This window comes from Hyperoodon ampullatus, assembly GCF_949752795.1.
Source record: "Hyperoodon ampullatus genome assembly, chromosome: 1".
In the NCBI taxonomy this organism is placed as follows: Eukaryota; Metazoa; Chordata; class Mammalia; order Artiodactyla; family Ziphiidae; genus Hyperoodon; species Hyperoodon ampullatus.
The window spans coordinates 67,993,660-68,002,928 of record NC_136914.1 but is presented as its reverse complement, the minus strand read 5'-3'; the positions used below and the strand labels follow the sequence as shown (position 1 = coordinate 68,002,928).

The window sequence follows — 9,269 nt, the reverse complement described above, 5'->3', positions numbered from 1 at the left end:
CCCTGGCGGTTCAGTGGTTAGGACTCCATGCTTCCACTGCAGGGGGCATGGGTTCAATCCCTGGTCAGGGAACTGAGATCCCGCATGCCATGCGGCACGGCCAAAAAAATAGTCTTGTGAGGTAGATAAAAAAACTTCTGACTTCAGGTTCAAGATGGCAGATTGAGGACACACAATGGTGAGCAAAAGAGATTAAAATGTCTGCCCTTGTGGAGCTTACAATCTAGAAATTACATAGATTTTATGTTATCCTCGAGACACTGGAAGAACTTAGGGATAGGGCAAAATAAGATAATGCAGGGGGAAAAAGAAAGGCGATTATAAATGTCAAGAAAAAAAGACAAGGGCTTCCCTGCTGGCACAGTGGTTGAGAATCTGCCTGCCAAAGCAGGGGACACGGGTTCGAGCACTGGTCTGGGAAGATCACACATGCCACAGAGCAACTGGGCCTGTGCACCACAATTACTGAGCCTGCGTGCCTGGAGCCTGTGCTCCACAATGACAGAGGCCGCGATAGTGAGAGGCCCGCGCACCGTGATGAAGAGTGGCCCCAGCTTGTCACAACTAGAGAAAGCCCACACAGAGAAACGAAGACCCAACACAGCTATAAATAAATAAATTTTTTTAAAAAGGCAAAAGACAACATATTAAAAAAAAAAGGCAAAAAACCCCAATCGAGGTAATATAATTATAGCATCCTATTGGTTACATAGTAAACAATATGTAGTCATAAGAATATAAACACTATTTTCGATTTTTAGAAACAATTTGTAGACAAAGCATAGAAACTCAGGGATGATTGAAGATAGAATGTCAATGTTAAAATTTTTGACAATATAAAAATAAATGTATAGTCAGTGGAATACTTGAATTAGAGGTGGGGAAATGAAATAAAAAGTGGAGAAGGGGCTTCCCTGGTGACGCAGTGGTTGAGAGTCTGCCTGCCGATGCAGGGGACACAGATTCGTGCCCCGGTCTGGGAAGATCCCACATGCCGCGGAGTGGCTAGGCCCGTGAGCCATGGCCGCTGAGCCTGCGCGTCCAGAGCCTATCTCATACAAGATTGCTGAGATATTGACCAGAGTTGATAAAACAAACAAGGGATAGAAGTGTAAGTACATTGTTTAAATGTTCAAATGTAAACAGAAGAAGACATAGATAGACTAGATAGATAGATAGATAGATAGATAGATAAGCAGGCAAAACAGAGAGGAAGAGAAAAAGGAGGGCATTTATGTGAACTAAATTTTCATTTTTTATACCGTGGAGTCAATAAATTACCTAAAATCTGTAAATCAAGAAATGGAATAATTTCAGAGGCTTACCACCTAAGTAAACAAAAATATAAATGTTTAAAAGAGGTTGCCTTGAGGAAGTGAGTCAGGGGTAGAAAGGATTGGACCAAGAAACCTGTTTTTCATGACACACGTGTATAACATTTCTTTTTCTTTTAATTTAATTTATTTTATTTTTGGCTGCGTTGGGTCTTCATTGCTGTGCGCCAGCTTCTCATTGCGGTGGCTTCTCTTGTTGTGGAGCACGGGCTCTAGGCACGTGGGCTTCAGTAGTTGTGGCACGCAGGCTCAGTAGTTGTGGCTCACAGGCTCTAGAGCGCAGGCTCAGCAGTTGTGGTGAACGGGCTTAGTCGCTCCGCGGCATGTAGGATCTTCCAGGACCAGGGCTCGAACCCCTGTCCCCTGCATTGGCAGGCGGATTCTTAACCACTGCGTCACCAGGGAAGCCCAATACTTCTTGATTTTAAAAAAATGCAACGTAATATATTATTTCCATGTTGTTAAAAAAATTAAAATCTATCATACCCATTAAAATAGAGGAAGAAACTTAGGCTCAGAGAGGTGAGGTGACTTTGTTTAGGTCACAACACTAGGAAGAGGAGGGACCAGGAATGGATGTCATATCTCACGACACCAGCTCCTCTGAGCTCTACGGGGCTGCTTCAAACAGCCCTGAGAGCTCCTTTCACTCTGCTTCTATGATTCACCATCCATTCAAGCTGCTATGCCTTTGCACCTGCTCTTTTCTCTGCCTGGGGTGCCCCTCCCAACTTCTTTTGCTGGCATGTGTCTGTTCATTTTTCACGACCCAGCCCTACGTCATTTCCTCCATAACAAGGACTCTTCTCTTGTCCTCCTCTTATACTCTGTCCCTGCCTCTACTGTAATGTTTGTTTATGATCCCACTGGATCATAAATATTTGGCTATCCATCCGTCCACCTTTCTGTCTCATTTGCTAGTCTGTGAACCCTTCAAGGCAGAGGTCTGTGTCTGATTCAACACAGTACCCCAGCTCCCACCCCAATGCCTGCCACTGGGTCTTCAAAAGTGTTTCTGGAATTTGTGAATGTGTGGAGCACATGTGTCTCTGACTCTAAGATTCTGGGCTGGTGGCCGAGCCCCAAACCCTGGCCACAGGCCTGACAGCTGTGGAGGAGGCTGCTTTGTCAGGTTCATACTCATCCCTAAGTGACTGCCCCTCTCCCAGCCTTCGTATTCTGTCACCCTCCTGTTTTATTGTTCTCCACTCACATCCCAGGGCTTATCTGCAAATCTCCCAAAAGGCATGCTTTAAGAGCCAATTGGAGCCTTCCATCTGGATTGTATTAAATCACTGACAGAGGTCTGTCCCCAAGTCAGCAGGGGCTGGAGGAAGGCTTTGGGGAAGAACTTTTCTCCTTAGAGGAACTAACTCAGAAGAAAAATAATGTGCTGGTGGGAGCTGCCCAAAGTGGTGGGAGCAGGGAGATGAACAGATTGGGCAGCTCTTGTTAGATATGTGTCCCCAGGCATGCTCTCGGTGTCTCCGGGCCTCTGTTTTATCACCTGGCTCACAGGAGAGTGATACATACTCTAGGCTGGTGGGGATTACAAGAGACAAATCATGAAGATGTGTCTGGAACAGCACTGGCTCAGAGTGGGGGCTCAGTCTATGTGTGAGTCTTCCTTCCTCTCCAGTTCTTTTTTTCTTTTTCTCTATTTTTGTTTTTACTTTTATCACAGTGATCCACTAACACTGTTTAAGAGGCAAATTCTTCTTTTGTTACAACAAAACCTAGTTTCTTATCTCGTCCTCACTATTTATTTTTCCCCAGAGGCAACCACGTTCAACTCTTTTAAACAATGCTTTCCGTATTTACTTGCATATTTCAAAATAACTTGCTTGTATTGGTACTTTTTGTTTTGTTTTATTTTGTTTGTTTTGTTTTCAGGTTTCATCTTTTTAATCAACTCGGTGAAGGATGTCCTAAATGCTCCATGAAACACAACAGAATATTTTTTTCTTCCCGTATTAAAAAAAAAATATGGGGGAGTTCCCTGGTGGCCTAGTGGTTAGGATTCTGGATTTTCACTGTTGTGGCCTGGGATCAATCCCTAGTTGGGAAACTGAGATCCTGCAAGCCACGCAGCTCTGCCAAAAAAAAAAACGAAAACAAAAAAACATACACAGGGCTTCCCTGGTGGTGCAGTGGTTGAGAGTCCTCCTGCTGATGGAGGGGACACAGGTTCGTGCCCCGGTCTGGGAAGATCCCACATGCCGCGGAGCGGCTGGACCCGTGAGCCATGGCCGCTGAGCCTGCGCGTCCAGAGCCTGTGCTCCGCAACGGGAGAGGCCACAACAGTGAGAGGCCCGCATAACGCAAAAACAAAACAAAAAAAAACACAAATATTGTGAAGAAATTTCTATATAATTAGACAGAGATCGGGAGTATAAAACACCTCTAAGTAATCATGTTCTTGATTTCTTATAGCTAACAGTTGGAAACTGCTTCCTAACCATGATTAAACATTGTGTACAGGTTTTTTAAGTGTTCCTAGATACACATTTTTAAAAACAATCAGTCTGGCCAAACATTTTTTGTCAGAACCAATAATCCTGAGAGCCTGAACTAAAAAACTGGTGAAAAAAAAAAAGAAGGAAAAATACCCATACTCTACAAATGGCTCAGAATTTGTCTTTAAATGGGAGAAAAAATTTTAAAAACACATGAAGCTTTCTGAAAGGTCTTTAACAAGCTACCTTGGGAGCTCAATTCAAAAACAGAGGTTGATGTACTAAAACAGATGTTTCAGTGCAGCTCCAAAAATCTTTATAAATACAGCCGTTTGGAAGGATGGTCCTGAATCAGAAGAAGTTTCATTCCTTGTGTATCTATATTAGGTGTGCATGCCTCATCTCAGTTGTCATAATTGTCCCTGTAATTTCTTCCTGAGTAGCGGTCATGACCACCCTGGCTTCTGCCGCCATAGTCTCTAGACCTTCTATATCCATATCCTCCAGGTTGATTGTCATATCTGCCATTTCCATAGCCCTGGTCCCCACGACCTCCAGAGTAACTGTGACCACACCCGTAGGCCCCAAAGGAACCCCCTCTTGTTCCCCAGGGCCGACTTGTCCACGTGGTCTACACGGATCTGACGACCATCCAGAGACTCTCTATTCATGGCTCTCATGGCGTCTGAGGCATGCTCTGGATTGGTGATAGTGATGTAGCCAAAACCCCGGGATCGCTGAGTTTCCCAGTCCTTGACAATAACCACCTCAGAAATAGGTCTGAAGCTGCTGCGGTGGTCTTCCAGAGCCTGCTCATCAGTGTTGGAGTTGTGGGCTCCCACAAAGAGCTTCTCTTCTTCAGAGGACATGGCAGTAAATTTGAGTCCTGGAAATGAAGAAGTAAAAAGGCCAAAGAGGCAGTTACCTCCAAGGAGCCGAGAGACTGGGCGCTATTGGTACTTTTTGAATTCACCTACTGAAGGACATCTTGATTGATTCTAGTTTCTGGCAACTATGAATAAGTTTGCTATAAACATTTGTGTGTAGGTTTTTGTGTGGACATAAGTTTTCAACTCATTTAAGTGAATACCAAGGAGCACCATCTCTGGATTATATGGCAAACCTACACTTAGCTTTGTAAGAAATTCCAGACTGTCTTCCAAAGTGGCAGTACCAGGTTTCCCTGGTGGTACAGTGGTTGAGAGTCCGCCTGCCGATGCAGGGGACGCGGGTTCACGCCCCGGTCCGGGAGGATCCCACATGCCGCGGAGAGGCTGGGCCCATGAGCCGTGGCTCACTATCCCCAAGTGTTTTAACAGTCTACAAGAATAATATCTAATGTCTTTTCATGTTATTTCTAGACTTAAATTTTAAAATCAGAAGTGGTGATACTAGACAAGATGTAATTTATACTAATTTCTAATAATCTTCTTTTAATGAGAATTGATGGAATTATTTTGTCACCCTAAAATGAGATTTTACTAAAATGTATACTTTTCTATCACTTGTTCATCCAAAGATCCAGCTTTTTTACCCTCGGTCTGTACCTATAATGAATGAACTTGAACAAAAACTTCTATCTGAAAGTATTTCTATATATTTCATTTTTAAATTAATTTTATTGGAGTATAGTTGTTTACAATGTTGTGTTAGTTTCTGCTATACGGCAAAGTGAATCGGTTATACATATACATATATCCACTCTTTTTTATATTCTATTCCCATATAGGTCATTACAGAGTATTGAGTAATGTTCCCTGTGCTATACAGTAGGTTCTTATTAGTTATCTATTTTATATATAGTAGTGTGTATATGTCGATCCCAATCTCCCAGTTTATCCCTCCTCCTTTCTTTCCCCCTCTATATATTTTAGTTGAGTAGATTCTTCAAGGCATTCTAGGTTCTAGCTAGCATTATCTAGCATTTATTGTTTCTATGGATTTAAAAAATAAAGTTTCTATTTAGTATTCATGTCTCCTTAGGCTCCTCTTAGGTATGACAATTTCTCAAACTTTTCATGTTTTTTAAAATTATCTTTACAATTTTGAGAAATACTGTTCAGGTACTTTGTAGAATGTCCTTCAACTGGAATCTTTCTGATGTTTCTCTAATGATTAGACTTGGGTTATGTGTTCTTGAGGGAAAGACCACAGAGGCACAGCACCATTCTCATCATATTATATCAAGAGGACATGATACCGACATGGCTTATCACTGATGATATTAACTTTGATCACCTGACTGAGGTACTGATTGTCAGGTTTCTCCCTTCTAAAGTGACTCTTTTCACCAGCTCCCAATACTGTAATCTTCAGAAGGAAGTCACTATGCACAACCCATATTTAAGGACTGGGGTGTTATGTTCTACCTCCTTGAGGGCAGAGTATCTACATAAATTATTTGGAATTCTTCTGTACAGGAGATTTGACTAGTCTCCTCTGCTTATTTATTTAAGCATTATTTATATCAGTATGGGCATTTATTTTATACTTTGAGTTATAAATCAATACTACTTTATTTAGTTGCTCCAGTTGTTCCAACTTTAGCTGTTAGGAGCTTTTCCAGTTGGTGCCCTTGTCCTTGGACATGCCCTCACCATTGTGTGTGCATTATGTATGTGCGAGCACTTTCTTACTTTTCCATCCCAGGCTTGTTTGTGTATTTCCTGCCCCAGTTCTAGAACCAGCCATTTTTCCAAGGAGTCCTGGTTCCTTTTATTGGAGAGAGGTATTAGAAACCAAGATCTGGGTGCTGGGTATGATCATTGATATTGCGATGTTGTAGCTTCTAGGCTTGCTCAGCTGACAGAACAAAAATTGTATGTGTGTACACTAAACCATATATATATAGGTATCTATAAATAGTTCTATATGTAACCATCTGTATGGTATCTATACTAAGTTAAATATAAATTCATACTCTTACCTCCCACTCTAATCCATTAAGAAATGGATCATCCTAGCCTCTTCTCCTTACTTGTTTGTAACCTCCCACTCAAACGGTGAGAAACCAGTCTCCATGCATTTACCTAATTATTCACTTCCACTGCACATGTATAGCAGTATCAGAACTGTTAACCTGTAAACTCAAGGGAAAGAATTAGAGTGCAACTAGAATATAATGATTATGTACAGTTTCTTTTGCCTTTAGTCTTGTTTCATTTCCAAAGTTACTTAGGTCAGCAACTTCTCCCCACACCCCTCCCGCCCTGGCCCCTTTCAATCAGGCTCATTTATACATTTGCAATAGAGTTAGATTGTTTTGTCACATTATACATTCCATCCTGGGGTCTGATGACATCCTAAGAGATTTTTTAAAAATTTTGCATATGTTAAGTTTCACTGTGCTATAAAGTTCTATGGGTTTTGACAAATGCACCATTACAGTAACATACAAGACAGTTTCAAAGTCCTTAAAAAAATCCCCAGTGGTTTACCAATTCACCCCTCCCCTGCTTCCTGGCAATCACTGGCAATTACTTTCTCTATAGCTTTGCCTTTTTTAGAATGTCATATATTTGGAATCATACAGTATGTAGCCTTTTCAAATTGGCTTCTTCCCCCTAGCGATATGCATTTAAGATTCACCCGTGTGGAAATTCCCTGGCAGTACAGTGGTTAGGACTTCATGCGTTCACTGCCGAGGGCCCGGGTTCAGTCCCTGGCCTGGGAACTAAGATCCCACAAGCTGCACAGTGTGGCCAAAAAAAAAAAAAATTCATCTATGTCTTTTCACAGCTTCATAGCTCATTTCGTTTTATCATTGAATAATATTCAATTGTATGTATATACAATTTTGTGTGTTTGCTTATCCATTCGCCCATAGAAGGGCATCTTATTTGCTTCCAGTTTTGGGCAATTATGAATAAAGCTGCTATAAACATTTGTGTGAGGGTTTTTGTGTTGGTGTAAGTTTTCAAATCAGTTGGATAATTAAACAGACTTTTAACCGATCATTCCTCTTTTTGGCTTCACCTTCACACCCTCTTCCAGAGGAAAGGGATGTCTTCTGTTTCCAAGCCTTTGAGGGGTTCTGCAATGTAGATCGACTTGCTTCTTGGCTTCCTACCTGCCCGTTTGTGATTCCGCTCCCTCTGGTCTGCTAAGTCATTTACACTCTCCTGTCAGCTTTCCACCCTGGAAAATTATGTTGCATAATCCCCTCTCCTTGTCTTATTATTTTTGTGGGTTTATATCTTGACCCTTTTATTGTCATTTTAGTGGGATGGAGTGAACGCTAATGTCAATGTTCAACCCACCAGTTTCGGCCAGAAGTATCCCCCCTTCTTTTCTCAGAGGCAGAGATTTGATCTCCCTGGGGATGTAAAGTCAGGGCTGCTGTGACTCCAGTCCTGTGAGAAGACCCTCTGCTCCCAAACTCTCTCCCAGCGCCCGTCCAGTCAGGGCCTCAGTCCCAACCCCCTGCCCTTAACGATCCCGACCTCAGGGCTTTGAAGGCCTAAACCTGTCGGGAAGGGAGGAGAATTGGCTCAACATTCTGAGCTGGAGGCCTCAGAGAAAGGTCTTGTGTGGATACAGCTCAGCCTGGGAAGATGACACAAAGGGTGGGGCAGGAGGAAAGGGCAAAGAGAGCGAGACCCCATGAACAGACTGGAACCCAAACATTTTCTAGTCCCTGTTTGGTACGTCCACCCTCACCTCCCTAACAAACAATGTCTTGCAGCAAACCTTCAGGGGGACGTGACAGAGGTGATGAAGCCAACAAAGAAGGGAAGTCAGGGTTACTGTGAAGAAATTACATACTTGGTCATTGAACAGTCACCTCCCTCTGCCCAGCCTCTGATATCCTTCGCCCTGATCTCTTTTCACTCTATCCAGAGTGACTTCTTCCTTGGTGATTCCATCCCTTCAGAGCCCTCGCTCACAGCCAGGATCCTAAGGCCTCCCCCACGTCATAGCTCCAGCCACAGTCCCCTTCCCGAGCTCCAGCTGAGTCGAGATGCCTTGCCCTGGACGTACCATGGCTATCATAGCCATGTATACCCTGTGCCACGCTTTCCCTCTTCCCTTTAGAGCCTATCATCTGTTTTGGGTTTCCTAAAAGTTCCTCCAAGTTTCTGGTTCACTTCTATATCTTCTTCTTATTTCTGAAAACTGTGATGTGTTTATTTCGTAGCTTTTAAATATCTTTGCAATCGTTTTTTAGGTCTTTGGGTGAAGGGCTCTGTGACATGAAACTTGAAAGAGCAGTTACCTCCTTTGCTGGAGTTCATTTTTGAAGGGTCCCATGGTATTCCTTCAGCCCCGAAACTATCCTAAGATGGGTGAAAGTCTGCCTTCTTTGGAAAAAGATGTTTCCCAACCTCTTATGAGAGCACAGTTCAGGGTCTTACAAGCACTCGGAAGTTTTTCTTACTTTATTTTATCTTTCATTTTTTCTCCTACATCATCTCTTATCTTTCAGAGGGGTTAAGAACAGCTTCTCAGCTCTCTGGTTTCCCTTTTGGAAAATGCACTG

The 9,269-nt window shown here is 42.7% G+C and overlaps 1 pseudogene across 1 annotated transcript; it reads right to left on the bottom strand.

The window, feature by feature from the left end:
- Positions 1-4,193: 4,193 nt before the first annotated feature.
- LOC307048189 (RNA-binding protein 3-like) lies at positions 4,194-4,659 on the bottom strand (annotated as a pseudogene). Its single transcript has one exon. The product of its transcript is annotated as an RNA-binding protein 3-like (transcript).
- Positions 4,660-9,269: the final 4,610 nt, after the last annotated feature.